This window comes from Phocoena phocoena, chromosome 13 (genome assembly GCF_963924675.1).
Source record: "Phocoena phocoena chromosome 13, mPhoPho1.1, whole genome shotgun sequence".
Classification (NCBI taxonomy): Eukaryota; Metazoa; Chordata; class Mammalia; order Artiodactyla; family Phocoenidae; genus Phocoena; species Phocoena phocoena.
In genome coordinates this window covers 67,589,216-67,605,835 of record NC_089231.1, presented here as the reverse complement: position 1 = coordinate 67,605,835, position 16,620 = coordinate 67,589,216, and the positions used below count along the sequence as shown (strand labels likewise).

The window sequence follows — 16,620 nt, the reverse complement described above, 5'->3', positions numbered from 1 at the left end:
TAAGTTTAAATGCTGAGGGAAAAGTACTTCTTTCTAATAGAGGTACTTAACCCAGGCTCCTTAAAGGACTAGTAATTACTGATACATCCAGACAGCTATAAAAAGATGGAGAGCTAATGTTGCACATGTCTATTGTAGAGACTGATGGTCCTAGTTTATTAAGACATTACAGCTCTTTGGGAATTCGTATTTTTATCAATTTTTAAATGGGGATCCATAGGCTGTACTTTTCTAATTTTCTGAGCTTTTTATGAGTTTTGTACCTTCAGAAAGGGTTGCCTTTTCTTTTTGATGAAGTCCACAAAATAATACATATAACAATATATACCTTTTTTTCCCTGCGTGAAGGCCATTTTTTTCCCTGTGTGAAGGCCATTTCTTACCTTTTGTGCTAACACATTTGATTAAAGTGTAAATGATTTGTTTTTGAGAAATTAGAATGTAAAGTACATTGGTGCCAAAGTAAATGGTACCATTTAAGTGTGGACTAGAAAGATATTTTCTGTAATTTCTTAGAATTGCTTTGTATTCTAGTCAGTGGATTAAAACAAGAGCCTTTTCATTCAGAATCTATTTTCTCCCACTAAACTCTGAACTGAAGTTTTGCATTTTTGAGGTATAGTCTGATGATTTTCACAGTATTACATCTCTTGAAGCATATATGCCTTGTTTGATACAATGTAGTGTTGGCAAGAATATCTTAGATTCTTGGAAATAGAGTTGATTATTGAAAACGTTGGAAGAGGCACATTATCTACAGAAAATATTCAGACTTAAAAACCACACATCATTCTCTCTTTGTCATGGGGCTATAGTCCTTTTCACAAAGTTTCTTTTTGTCAAATAGGAAATTTTTTCAATTAATTTTTCTGTTCTGCATTACAGAATATAATTGTTATCCTCTGTTAACCATGAAAAGAGGAATGAAAGTTGGTTGACTATTCCATCAGTCATATAAATCATCTCTTTTTTTAAATGAATCACTCTATAACATACCAGAGAATTATCTCCTTCTTTTGTGAGTGGGAAGAGCCACTCTGATGATCTGTGTATATTTCATTTACATAAAGAAAAAAAGAGTATATTGATATATATATATTACAACAGAAGAAAAGCATAGTGAGTAATCTTAGGTAATAACACTTTGGATGTTACTATTATTAAACCCTAGCATTAAAAGAAGTAAGTTTTGTTTTTTTAAAAAAGGAGTAAGACTGATAATGTTCTTTCTGGTTTAAAAAAATACCTGTAATAATCTGAAATAATACAATGTTATCATTATACTAAAACCAGTGTAATATTAGGCTCTATTTAGAGTTTTTTAAAAAATAAAGACTTTATTGAGATTTAGTCAATTACATACTGGAAAAAATATAATGATAATGTTACTTAATTATATAGAACTATATACAGTTGGCCAATTTTTCTAATACTTGTTATATGTGCTGCTAGTTTTCCATCTGAAGTTACATTGCCTGTTGGTAAACAGATGAGATTATGGTTTGTAACAAACCCAGGCACTGTAAGGAGAGTAATTCTTTTGGTATTTATATTAGGATCTCAAAATTGAGATTTAAGACTTCAGAAGACCAGTCCTTCAGACAGTGATAAAGAGGAGCTAGAAACTGAAGTATATATATATCCTCTATGGAGCCACCACCTCAAATTTGCTTCTTCCTGTATGATGGAGGGCTCCTCCTGCTTTGATAACCAAATTCAGAACAAACAGAAACCTTATAGCTAATGGCACTGGTCTGACATTAAAACAAGTCTGCACTTAGCTCATTGTGAAGAAAGTTTAAAATAATATTCTAAAATATTCTAATCAACCATAAGGTATCAACATTTATTCAGTCAGCAAATTTATATTGAAGCCTATCATGCTTGACTCACTGTACAAAGATAAACACGTCAAATTCCTGATTCAGAATCACTCAGGAGAAATGGAACAAGTAGCTGTTATATAAATAATAATAATAATCAGTATTTATTAAGTGCCTACAAAGGGCTTTATATACACATGACTTCAATTGATCCCAACAACTTTGCATAACATTTTATAGCTGAAGGAACAGAAGTTCATAGACATTAAGTAGCATATCCAATGTTGCCCAACTAGAAAGCATCAGAGTCAGTATCAGAAAACCTAGGTCTCTCTGGCTCCAAAGCTCATCCTCAGTCCATTAAACCTTACATTCATTCATGTAGGAGAGAATGTTAAAAATCCCACAAGAGAGCCAAAATCCTATAGAATGATTAAATTCCACTTTTATTCATGAAGGAATAATGTAACAGACTTGTTCTCCTGTTATAAAAAATTAGGAAACTGGGTAAAATATGTGAAGCAACTGTTTTCAGACATTAGATAACAGGAAAGGCAAAACTGTGATCCCTGAGAGAAGAAAAACAAGGTGAGCCTTAAAACTGCACCTTCCATCAGGGGGTTCTTTCTGGACCACCGGTGTGGGAAGGGGGAACCCAAGCAGAGCATGGCATCTTGCTGGGTTGAAGAAATAGACTGGAGTTTGAGGAAGCTGAAGCACCTGGGGACAGAGTGTCAGAAGGGAGGGATCTACAGAGAGAAAGAGCTCCAGAAATCATCACTGGCATCCCTTGAGTCTTTTGTTGAATATTCAGCTTCTCAAGTATGGGTTGAAATTCTACAAGGTTGGACACAGAAAACTATTGGGGGAACTGTAAAAGAGTCTTAGAACTCTCACAAGACTGACAGACATTCACCTAACAATCAGTTATGTGGAGAGACCTTGTTGAACACCTGGAACATTCAATAGAGACTCCAGAAGGGTTACACCTTAGCATGAAGGCTAAACCAATCCTTTAGTGAAGGCCTCCAAACTGAATTCTAACAGCTTAAAAACAAGCCTTGAAAGGATCAAGCTTATTTGCCTGCCAAAATAACATTCAACACTTTTTAGAGGAAAACAAAGTCCAAACACTCAACTATGTAAAATTCTTATTGTCCAGAATCCGATAACAATTCATTCACATGTAAAGCAGCAGAAAAACTGACCAATAACCAAGGAAAATTAGTCAATAGAAGGAGACCCAGAAATGCCAGCAATGATAAAATTAGCAGATAAGGACTTTAAAACAACTATTATACCAAGTGCAATAATAACCTATGTTTACACAAAAACATGTATACAAATGTTTATAGTGACATTATTTGTAATCTCCCAAAACTGGAAACAACCAAGATGTTCTTTAATGGGAGAATGGATAAATTTAAAATAAAAAAGAACAAACTACTGGTACCTGCAACATCATGGATCAGTTGCAAATACATCATGCTAAGTGAAAGAAGCCAGCATCAAAAGATTACATACTGTATGATTCTATTTATACAACATTTTTTTCTTGAACAGCTTTATTGAGATATAATTCATATACCATACAAATTGCCCACTTAAAGTATACAATTCAATGGTTTTTGGTATGTTCAAAGAGTTGTGTAACTATCATCACAGTCAATATTAGAACATTTTCATCACCCCAGAAAGGAACCCCATACCCTTTAACTATCACCTCCCTATTTCCTCTTTCCATCTCTCCCCCAAGTCTTAAGCAACCATTAATCTATTTTCTGTCTCCATAGATTTTCTTATTCTGAATATTTCATACAAGTGAAGTCACACAATATATTGTGTTTTGTGACTGGCTTCTTTCACTTAGCATCATGTTTTCAAGTTTCACCCATGTGGTAGCATGTACTGGTGCTTCATTCCTTTTTATGGCTGAATAATATTCCATTGTATGGGTAGACCACATGTTTATCTATTCATCAGTGATGGACAATTAGGTTGTTTCTACCTTTTGGCTATTATGAATAATGCTACTATAAACATTCATGTGGGACTTCCCTGGCGGTCCAGTGGTTAAGACTCCATGCTTCCACTGCAAGGGGTTCAATCCCTGGTCAGGGAACTAAGATCCTGCATCATGCCAACAACAACAACAACAACAACAAAATGAAAAAACATTCATGTACAAGTTTTTTGGAACACCTATTTTTACTTTTCTTGGGTATATACCTAAGGGTGGCATTGCTGGGTCCTATTAACTCTGTTTAATCATTTGAAGAATCCAAAACTGTCTTCTAAAGTGGCTGCACCATTTTATATTTCCCCCTGCAGTGTATGCAAGTTCTAATTTTCTTCACATCCACAAAAAGACTTATGTCACTTTTTGATTCTAGCCATCCTGGTAGGTATGAAGTAACTGGTATCTCATTGTTATGATTTCTATATCTGTAGCAACTAGTGATATCATTGTTTATTGTCCATTTATATGTCTTTCATGGAGAAATGTTTATTCAGATATTTTGCCCATTTTTAAGTTAGGTTATTTGTAAACAACAATAAAAACTGTTGAGGTGTAAAAATTCTTTATTTCCTGGGTACAGTCTCTTAACAGATATATGACTTGGAAATATTTTCTCCCATTCTATGAGTTGTCTTTTCATTTTTGTGATGGTGTCCTTTGAAGCACAATTGGTTTTTAATTTTGATCAAGTCCAAATTATCCATTTTTTCTCTTGTTGCTTATGCTTTGTGCGATGTGTGTATGTGATATCCAAGAATCCTTTGCCAAATCCAAGGTCATGAAGATTTACTCCTTTGTTTCCTTCTAGGAGTTTTATAGTTTTAGCTCTTACATTTAGATCTTTGATACAGTTTGAGAGTCAATTTTAGTATATGGTGTGAGGTAAGAATCTGACAGCATGCTTTTGCATGTGGATATTCTAACACCATTTGTTCGAAAGACTGTTCTTTCTCCCTGAAACGGTCCTAGTGCTCTTGTCAAAATCAGTTGACCATAGACAGGTGGTTTTATTTCAGGACTCTCAATTCTATTCCATTAGTCTATGTGTCTATCCTTATGCCAGTACCACACTGTCTTGATTACCATTGTTTTGTAATAAGTTTTGAATCAAGTATGAGTCGTCCTACTTCCTTCTTATTTCTCAGGATTGTTTTGGTTATTCTGAGTTCTTTGCAATTTCATATGAATTTGAGAATCAGCTTGTCAATTTCTATAAAGAAGTCTGCTAGGATTCACATAGGGATTGCATTGAATCTCAAGATCAGTTTGGGGATTAATGACATCTTAATAATATTAAGCGTTTTGATCCATGAACATGGGATATTTATCCATTTATTTAGATTTTCTTTAATTTCTTTCAGCAATGTTAGTTGCACAAATCCTGTTAGTTCGTTTCTCTGCAGAACCCTAGATATAACACTTGCTGAACTTGTTAGTTCTAATAGTTTTTTAGTGGATTCTTTAGGATTTTCCACATACAAGATCATGTCATCTGCTAATAGATACACTTTTACTTCTTCCTTTCCAATCTGGATGCATTTTATTTCTTTTCCTTTTGTAACTGCCCTGGCTAGAACTTCCATTACAATGTTGAATAGAAGCGGTGAGAGTGGACAGCCTTGTCTTGTTCCTGATCTTAGGAGGAAAGCATCCAGTGTTTCACCATTAGGTATGTTATTGACTATGGTTTTTGGGTAGGTGCCTTCTAACATGTTGAATAAGTTTCCTTCTATTCCTAGTTTCTTCAGTGTTTTTTTTTTCTAATCATGAAAGGCTGTTGGATTTTGTCAAATGCTTTTTTTCTATTAAGATGATTAAGAGTTTTTTTTTTTTTTGGCGGTACGCAGGCCTCTCACTGCTGTGGCCCCTCCCGTTGCGGAGCACAGGCTCCGGACCCACAGGCTCAGCGGCCATGGCTCACGGGCCCAGCCGCTCTGTGGAATGTGGGATCTTCCCGGACCGGGGCACGAACCAATATCCCCCGCATTGGCAGGCGGACTCTCAACCACTGCGACATCAGGGAAGCCCGATCAAGTGATTTTGATATGATGTTTTACATTAATTGATTTTTACATATTAAACCAAGCTTGTATTTCTGGGATAAATTCCACTTGGTCATGGGAGATTATATATATATATTTTTTTTCCTGAATTCAGTTTGCTAAAATTTTGTTAAGGATTTTTATGTCCACATATATAAGAGATATTAATCTATAGTTTTCTCTTCTTGTGATGTCTTTGTCTGGTTTGGTATCAGGATAACATTGGCCTCATAAAATGAGTTGGGAAGTGTTCACTCCTTTTCTATAGTTTGTGGAGAGTTTGCATTAGTTTTTCTTTGAATTAAAATAAGCTAGCTGGGTCTGGGTTTTTCTTTCTGGGTAGTTTTAAACTTATTATTAATTCAGTCTCTTCACTTGTTACAGATCTATTTAGATTTTCTATTGATATTTCTTCTTGAGTCAGTTTTAGTAGTTTGTGTCTTTCTAGGAATTTATTATTTCAGCTATGTTATCTCTATTGACATATAACTGGTTGTAGTACTCCTTTATACTGCTTTCTTATATTTTTGTAAAGTCAGTAGTAATGTTTGCTGTTTTATTTATTTATATTTATTTATTTTTGGCTGCATGTGGGCTTTCTCTAGTTGTGGTGAGCGGGGGGCTAATCTTCATTGTGGTGCACGGGCTTCTCATTGCAGTGGCATCTCTTGTTGTGGAGCACGGGCTCTAGGCACACGGGCTTCAGTAGTTGTGGCATGTGGGCTCAGTAGTTGTGGCTCACGGGCTCTAGAGCACAGGCTCAGTAGTTGTGGTGCACGGGCTTAGTTGCTTCCAGGCATATGGGATCTTCCTGGACCAGGGCTCAAACCCGTGTCCCCTGCATTGGCAAGTGGATTCTTAACCACTGTGCCACCAGGGAAGCCCTGCTGTTTTATTTCTGATTCTAGTAATTTGAGTCTTTTCTCTTGTTTTCTTGGCTACAGGTTTGTCAATTCTGTCAATCTTTCAAAGAACCAGCTTATGGATTCATCAGTTTTCTCTATTGTTTTTTGTATTCTCCATTTCATAAATTTCCAATACAGTCGTTATTACCTTTCTTCTGCTTGTTTTAGATTTAGTTTGCACTTTTCCATCGTCTTAAGGAGGAAGTTTAGGTTCTTTGAGATCTTTCTTCTTTCTTAATATAGGCATTTACACCTATTAAATTCCCTCTAAGCACTGCTGTTTTAGCAGTGTTATGTTTTGTTCTGTTGTATCTTCTTTTTTATTAATCTCAAATGATTTTCTGACTTCCCTTTTGATTTCTTTTTCAACACATTGGTTATTTAGGAGTGTGTCGTTTAATTTTCATGTATTTGTGTGTTTCCTCGATTTTATTCTGTTCTTGATTTCTAACTTTATTCCACTGTAGTCAGAGAACATACTTTTAATTATTTTTATCCTTTTAAATTTATTTGAGATTTGTTTTATGAGTTAACATATGGTCTTTGCTGGGGAATGTTCCACATGCACTTGGGAAGAATGTATATTCTGCTGTTATTGGATATAGTGTTTCATAGATGTCTGTTAGGTCTAGTTGGTTTATACTATTTTTCAGTCCTTTTATTTCCTTATTAATCTTCTGTCTAGCTGTTCTACTCATTACTAAAATTGGGGTATTGAAGTCCCCAACTGTTATTGTTGAATTGCCTGTTTCTCCCTTCACTTCTGTCAGTTTTTGCTTCATGTAATTTTGTGTTCTATTGTTAGGTGTGTATATATGTATATATGTTTATAATTATTTTATCTTCTTGATGCATTGGCCCTTTTATCATCATAAAATGTCCCTCATTATCTCCAGTAACAATCGCTTCCTTTTGATGGGATTGTTTAATCCATTCACACTAATGTTATTATTATTATTATTTTAAAGTCTTTATTGAATTCATTACAATATTGCTTCTGTTTTACGTCTTGGTTTTTTGGCTGTGAGGCATGCGTGATCCCAGCTCCCCGACCAGGGATCGAACCTGCACCCCCTACACTGGAAGGTGGCAGTCCACTGGACTGCCAGGGAAGTCCCTAATGTTATTATTGATAAAGTAGGATTTATGACTACCATTTTACTTTTCATTTTCTATGTGTTTGTTTTTTTTTGTTCCTCTAGTCTCCTTTACTGCTTTATTTTGTATTGAGTGAATATTTTTAATGAAGCATTTAAAATTAAACATTTTTTCACTAAATTTTTTGGTTTTTTAATTGGTTACTCTATCATATACATCTTAACTCATCAGAATTAGCTTCAGGTTTATGCTAATTTAATTCCAGGGAGATTTAGCAGTGTTACTCCTATATAGCTCTATTCCCTTTCCCCCTTTTCTGTGGTTATTATTGCTATTAATATTACACCTATAATGTTACACACCCAGCAATACATTGTCATAATTATTACTCTGCCATCTGTAGTCATTTTCTTAGACCAATGCAGCTTTGTTCCTACTCAAGTCCTTTGTGCTTATATTGGCACATATATTACACTTCCTTATGTTATAGATTGAACAATACATTAAATACACATTATTGAATTTCTCCAGGAGTCTCTTCTAACAGGTCTGAGGTGATATCTCATTGTGGTTTTGATTCACATTTCCCTGATGAGCATCTTTTCATGTGCCTGTTGGTCATCTGCATTTCCTCTTTGGAAAAATGTCTACTTCTTCTGCCCATTTTTTCATCGGGTTGTTTGGTTTTTTTGATGTTGAGTTATATAAGCTGTTTATATATGTTGGATATTAATCCCTTATCGGTCATGTCATTTGCAAATATTTTCTCCCATTCTGTAGGTTGTCTTTTCATTTTGTCAATGGTTTCCTTTGCTGTGCAAAAGCTTTTAAGTTTAATTAGCCCTCATTTGTTTATTTTTGCTTTTATTTCCTTTACTTTTAGGAGACGGATCCAAAAAATTATTGCTGTGATTTATGTCAAAGAGTGTTCTGTCTTTGTTTTCCTCTAGGAGTTTTATAGTATCCAGTCTTACATTTAGGTCTTTAATCCATTTTGAGTTTACTTTTGTAGATGGTGTTAGAGAATGTTCTAATTTCATTCTTTTACAGGTAGCTGTCCAGTTTTCCCAGTACCACTTATTAAAGAGACTGTCTTTTCTCCATTGTATATTTTCTTGCCTCCTTTGTTGTAGTGAAATTTATTTCTTAAATAATAAGACTTGAAAGTCAAAATTAGTCCTTGATTGGTGGGCTGCAGAATGGATGCTGTATTAGCAGGCATGAAAACAACATTAATCTCATTGTACATCTCCGTCAGAGCTCTTGAGTGACCAGGTACATTGTTAATGAGCAATAATTTTTTTTTTTTTTTCCGTACACGGGCCTCTCACTGTCGTGGCCTCTCCCGCTGCGGAGCACAGGCTCCGGACGCACAGGCTCAGCGGCCACGGCTCACGGGCGCAGCCGCTCCGCGGCACGTGGGATCTTCCCGGACCGGGGCACGAACCCGCGTCCCCTGCATCGGCAGGCGGACTCCCAACCACTGCGCCACCAGGGAAGCCCCCAGCAATAATATTTTGAAAGGAATTTTTTTTTCCTGAGTAGCAGGTCTCAACAGTGTTATCAATAGACATACTGTCATCCAGGCTCTGTTGTTCCATTTATAGAGCACAGGCAGAGTAGATTTAGAATAATTCTTAAGGGCCCCAGAATTTTCAGAATGGTAAGTAAACACTGGCTTCAACTTCAAGTCACCAGCAGTATTGGCCCCTAACAAGAGAGACAGCCTGTCCTTTGAAGCTTTGAAGTCGGGCATTGGTGTTTCCTCTGTAGCTATGAAAGTCCTAGATGGCATCTTCTTCCAACATAAGGCTGTTTCATTTACACTGAAAATCTGTTATTTAGTGTAGCTACCTTCATTAATTATCTTAGCTAGAACTTCTGGATAACTTGCTGCAGCTTCTACATCAGAACTTGCTGCTTTATCCACTTTCATGTTATGGAGATGGCTTCTTTCCTTAAACGTCATGAACCAACCTCTGCTAGCCTCAAACTTTTCTTCTGAGAAAAGCTTCTCTGAGCTTCGGAGAGCTTCTTCACCTCTCTAAGCCTTCATAAAATTGAAGAGAATTAGGACCTTGCTCTGGATTAGGCTTTGGTGTAAGGCAATACTGTGGATGGTTTGATCTTCTATCCAGACCACTGAAACTTTCTCTATATCAGCAAGCCTGTTTTGCTTTCTTATCATTCATGTGTTCATTGGAGTAGCATTTTTAATTTCCTTCAAAAATTTTTCCTTTGCTCTCACAGCTTGGCTAACTGTTTGCCACAAGAGGCCTAGCTTTGGGCCTAGTATGGCTTTTGACATGCCTTCCTTTATTTAATCTTAAAAAAAAACAAAAAACGTTTTGATTTAAAGTGAAAGACATTCAACTCTTCCTCTCACCTGAACACTTAGAGGACATTGTAGGGTTATTAATTGGCCTAATTTCAATATTGTTGTGTTCAGGGAATAGAGAGTCCCGAGGAGAGGGAGAGAGATGGGGAACGGCCAGGCGGTGGTGCAGTCAGAACTCACAAAACGGGCTTCCCTGGTGGCGCAGTGGTTGAGAGTCCACCTGCCGATGCAGGGGACACGGGTTCGTGCCCCGGTCCAGGAAGATCCCACATGCCGCGGAGCGGCTGGGCCCGTGAGCCATGGCTGCTGAGCCTGCGCGTCCGGAGCCTGTGCTCCGCAACGGGAGAGGCCACAACAGTGAGAGGCCCGCGTACCGCAAAAAAAAAAACAAAAAAAGCCCCCCAAAACCTCACAAAACATTTATTGATTGAGTTCATTGTCTTATATGAGTGCAGTTCATGGTGCCCCCAAAAGAATTACAATGGTAACAATCAAAAGATCACTGATAACAGATCACCATAACAAATATAACAATAATGAAAAAATTTGAAATATTTTAAGAATTATCAAATGTGACACAGAGACATGAAGTGAGCAAATGCTGTTAGAAAAATGGCACTGACAGACTTGCTCCACACAGCATTGCCACACAACTTCAATTTGTAAAAAACGTAATATTTGCAAAGCACAATAAAATGAGGTATGCCTGTATTGGAAATCAATAACAATATATCTGGGAAATATATAAAAATTTGGAAAATATTGAAAATATCAATAAAATTGATAAACCTATAAGCTAAACTGATTAAAAAATAGAGAAGACACAAATTTCCAATAACAGGCATGAAAGATCGATATTTCCACAAATCTCACAGATATCAAAAGCAAAATAAAGAAATATTGTAAAAACTGTATTCTGATAAATTGGACAACTTAGATGAAATAGTCACATTCTTGAAAGACACAGATTACCAAACTGACACATATAGAAATAGATAAACTTAATAATCTTATATTGTATAAAGTTGAATTTGTAATTGAAACTCTTCGCATAAAGGAAACTCCAGTTTAGATGGTTTCACTGGTGAATTCTTTCAAACAATTAAGAAAGAAATAATGCTGATCTTAAACAAACTCTTTAAGAAAATATTGAAGACTTCACAACTCATTTTATGAAGCTGGAATTATCTGATTCTAAAACCAGACAAATACATTATAAGAAAAGAAAACTCTGAACCAAACAATACCAATAGCTCTCATGACTGACTATAGATGCAAGTATCTTTAACAAAATATTAGCAAATCTAATTCAGCAATATATAGAAAGAAAAATACATCATGACTATATGGGGTTTATCCCACAAATGCAAGATTGGTTTAAGGTTTTAAAATCAATCAATGTAACTCACCATATTAACAGAATAAAGGAGAAAAACCACATGATCATCTTTATAGATGCAGGAAAAGTGTTTGATGAAATCAACATTTATTTGTAATTTTTTAAAGAGAAACTTCTAGAAGACAAGGAATGGAAGGGAACTTCCTCAACCTTATAAAAGACATTTACACCATGCACCTTTGGTCAATTAATCTATGACAAAGGAAGCAAGAATATACAATGGAGAAAAGACGGTCTCTTTGGGACTTCCCTGGTGGTCCAGTGGTTAAGACTCCGTACTCCCAATGCAGGGGGCCCAGGTTCGATCCCTGGTCAGGGAACTAGATCCTACATCCCTGGTCAGGGAACTAGATCCCACATGCTGCAACTAAAGATCCCACATGCCACAACTAAAAATTCCTCATGCCACAAGGGAGATCCCATGTGCTGCAACTAAGACCTGGCACAGCCAAATAAATAACTAAATAATTAATTAAATAAATAAATAATTTAAAAAGATAGTCTCTTCAACAGCTATTGCTGGGAAAACTGGACAGCTACATGTAAAACATTGAGAATGTTACCTCACACGATATACAAAAAGTCAAAATGGATTAAAGACCTATATATGTAAGACCTGAAACCATAAAACTCCTAGAAGGGAACATAGGCAGAACACTCTTTGACATAAATTATAGCAATATTTTTTCAGATCTGTCTCCTCAGGCAAAATAGATAAAAGCAAAAATAAACAAATGGGACCTAATTAAACTTAAAAGGTTTTGCAAAGCAAAGGAAACCATTGACAAAACAAAAAGACAACCTACAGAATGGGAGAAAATGTTTGCAAATGATATGACCGGCAAGGGGTTAATATACAAAATATATAAATAGCACATACTACTCAATATCAGAAAAACAAACAACCTGACCTAAAAAATGGGCAGAGGAACTGAATAGACATTTTCCCAAAGATGGCATGCAGATGGCCAACAAGCACATGAAAAGACGCTCAACACTGCTAATTACTAGAAAAATGCAGATCAAAACAACGAGATATCACCTTACACTTGTCAGAATGATTATCATTAAAAAGTCTACAAATAGCAAATGTTGGAGAGGATGTGGAGAAAAGAGAACCCTTGTACACTGTTGGTGGGAATGTAAATTGGTGCAGCCATTATGGAAAACTGTATGGCGGTTCCTTGAAAAACTAAAAATAGAACTATCATATGATCCAGCAGTTCCTCTCCTGGGTGTATGTTCAGAAAAGACAAAAACACTCATTCAAAAAGATACATGCCCTCCAATGTTCATAGCATTATTCATAGTTCATAGCAGCATTATTTACAATTGCCAAGATATGGAAGCAACCCAAGTGCCCATCAACAGACGAATGGATAAAGAAGATGTGAGATACATACATACATATGTATATATATATATATAATGGAATATTACCCAGCCATAGAAAATAATGAAATTCTACCATTTGCAGCAACATGGATGTACCTAGAGAATATTATGCTTAGTGAAATAAGTTAGGAAAAGACAAATACTGTATGATATCACTTATATGTGAAATCCAAAAAAAAAAACCAAACATATGAATATATAGGCAAAACAGAAACAGACTCACAGATATAGAAAACAAACTAGTGGTTACCAAAGGGGAGAGGGAAGGGGGAGGAGCAAATTTGGGATTAAGAGATACGAACTGCTATGTATAAAATAGATAAGCAACAAGGATATATTATATGCACAGGGAATTATAGCCATTATCTTGTAATAACTCTTAATGGAGTATAATCTGTAAAAGTACTGAGTCACTATGCCATACACCTGAAAGTAATATAGTATCATAAATCAACTATACTTCAATTAAAAAAAAGACATTTATGGGCTTCCCCGGTGGTGCAGTGGTTGGGAGTCCTCCTGCCGATGTAGGGGACACGGGTTCGTGCCCCGGTCCGGGAAGATCCCACATGCCGCAGAGCGGCTAGGCCTATGAGCCATGGCCGCTGAGCCTGCGCGTCCGGAGCCTGTGCTCCGCAACGGGAGAGGCCACAACAGTGAGAGGCCTGCGTACCACACACACACAAAAAAAGACATTTACAAAGAACCTAAAGGTAGCATCGTACATAATGGTGAAAGACTAAACACTTTGTACCTAAGATAGAGAGTAAAATAGGATATCAACTCTTACTACTTCTATTTAACATTATACTAGAGCTCCTAGTCAGTGAATTAAAGTAAGAATAAAAAATAAAAGGCATACAGATTGGAAAGGAAGGAGTAAAACTAAATTTCTTTGAAAATGACACGACTGTGTACACAGAAAATCCTGACACTACCAGGATTAATATATGAAATTAGCAAGGTCACAGGATACAGGGTCAACACACAAAAAAACTATTGTATTTCTCTATACTGTCAATGAACAATTGGAAAATGAAAAATTTAAATACTATTTACAGTGGCATAAAAATTCATGAAATACTTAAAGCTAAATTAATAAGACATTTGCCAAAACGTACACAATTAAAACTATAAAACATTGCTGAGATAAATTAAAGAAGACCAAAATAAATGCAGAGATCTACCATGTTCATGGATTGGAAGACATGATTAAGATGTCAGTTCTCTCCAAATTGATCTATACATTCAGTGGAATCCCAGTCAAAACTCCACAGGTCTCTCTTTTGTGGAAATTGATAAGCTGATTCTAAATTTAAAAGGAAAAGCAAAGGACCTAGAAAAGACAGAACTTTTGAAAAAGAACAAAGTTGTAGAACTTACTGTATCAGATATCAACACTGTAAAGGTACTAAAAGTACAGTAAACAAGATAGGGTGACCTTGTAGTAAAGATAGACATATAAATCAATGGAACAGAATACAGAATTCAGAAATATACCCACACATATATAGTCAATTGAGTTTTTACGAAGGTACCAAGGTAAAAGATAGTCTTTTTGACAAATGGTGCTGGAACAATTGGATATCCATATATCCATATTAAGTGAACCTTAATCCTTACCTCATACCACACACAAGGTTAATTGAAGACAGATTAAGGACCTAAATGTAAGAGCTAAAACTATAAAACTTCTAGAAGGAAACAAAATGTTCAGCAAAAAGTTTTCAGGCAGTTCCCTAAAAATACTAACCATAAAAGGAAAAATATTGATAAATTGGACTTTATCAAAATTTAAAACTTCTCTTCCAAAACGACATTGTTAAGAAAAAGGCAAGCTAAAAACTGGGTGAATAAAAAAACAAAACAAAACAAAACAAAAAAACTGGGTGAATATATTCTTAATACATACATCTGACAAAGAACTTGTATTCAGGATATATAATTTTTATGTGTACAGATGATATTTATACAGATAATTTTCAACTCAAGAAAACAGCCCCATTTTTAAAAATGTCCAAGAATTTGAACAGACACTTCACCAAAAAATATGTACCCATAGCCAAGTAAGCACATGAAAAGATGCTTCATGTTATTAGTCATCTGGAAAATACAAATTAAAACCAAAATGAGATACTAGCATACATTCACTAGAATGACTAAAATTAAAATCGACAATATCAAGTGTTGTCAAGGATGTAAATCTTTTGGAATTTTCATACATTGCTGGTGGGTATGTTAAATGGTACAACCACTTTGGAGAAGATTTTATCAACTTCCTATAAAGCTAAACATATGCTTACTATATGGTACAGGAATCTCACTCCTAGTTATTTATCCAAGAGAAATGAAAACATATAATCACAAAAATACTTGAACAGAAATGTTCATAGCAGCTATATTCATAATAGCTCCTATTATTGGAGACAACCCAAATGCCCATCAACTGGTCCTGGGGTCAGCAAACTGTGGTATCTTTGTACAACGAATTAGTATTAGCAATAATAATAATAAAGAATAAACTGTGCAAAACTGTGAATAAATTTTTAGAAGTCAAAAAAAGTCAGACAAGAGTACATACTATATGATTTCATTTACATGAAATTCTAGAAGCAAAACTAATCTAAAATTATAGGAAACAAACTGATGTTTGCCTAGGGGTGGGGGTTGGATGGGGATTTAGCGCAAAGAGGAATAGGGAAACTTTAAGTCGATGAAACGTTCTCTATCTTGATTGTGGTGGTGGATATATAGGTTTATCAAAGCTCATAGAAATGTATAATTAAAATAGATGCAATAGTATGTACAATAGTATGTAAACTTTGCCTCATTACAGTTAAATTTTAAAAAGCTGTAATCCATGGTATTACTCACTAAAGCCCTATTGGTAATTGTTACAAATTGGAAACAACCTAAGCATCCCTCAGTGAAAGTTTGGTTCAATAAGTTTTGGTAGACCAATAAGATGAGGCACTATGTAGCCATTAAGAACACAGTAGAGAAGTGAAATTATCGATCTGGAGAAAATATTTGTACTTTTTTGGTAAATGAAGATAAGATAAAACAAGCCACCTAATACTTTCCCAAATATATAATTTAATTTGGGTTATGTCAATAATTTGCATTATATTCTTATAACTATATAATTCTATAAAGAGCTGAGTTATGTAGTAAGTCATGATTGCTTTTCCTTTCTTGCATAAGTTTTTGCTTTCTCTGCAGTTAATAATTGTTCTTCATTTGCTTAGTTTTTCCTCTACTTATTCCTAATTCAATTCCAAACTTTCTGCTGATTATCTAAACCTGCACTATCCAAAATGGTAGCCCCTAACCACATGTGGCTATTAAAATTTAAATTAATTGTAATTAAGTGAAATGATAAGTTTAGTTCCTCAGTCACACTTGTCACATTTCAAGTGCTCTGGCTAGTGACTGCTGTATTGGACAGTGCAGATATAGAACATTTCCATCATCACAGAAAGATCTAATGACAGTGCTGGCCTAAGTCTCCTTTAAGATACTCAGAAGCAATAATTTTGTCCTCACTGAGAAATTTCTCCTGGAGCTTTTCACCTTTGACCAAATCTGTTGCTCTCTGGT

The 16,620-nt window shown here is 35.4% G+C and overlaps 1 protein-coding gene and 1 non-coding gene across 3 annotated transcripts in view; both read left to right on the top strand.

The window, feature by feature from the left end:
* HORMAD2 (HORMA domain containing 2) overlaps positions 1 to 16,620 on the top strand; it is a 74,470-nt gene that overhangs the window by 32,878 nt on the left and 24,972 nt on the right. The window lies entirely within an intron of this gene.
* TRNAG-CCC (transfer RNA glycine (anticodon CCC)) lies at positions 11,873 to 11,945 on the top strand. Its single transcript has one exon. It is a non-coding gene; the product is annotated as a tRNA-Gly (tRNA).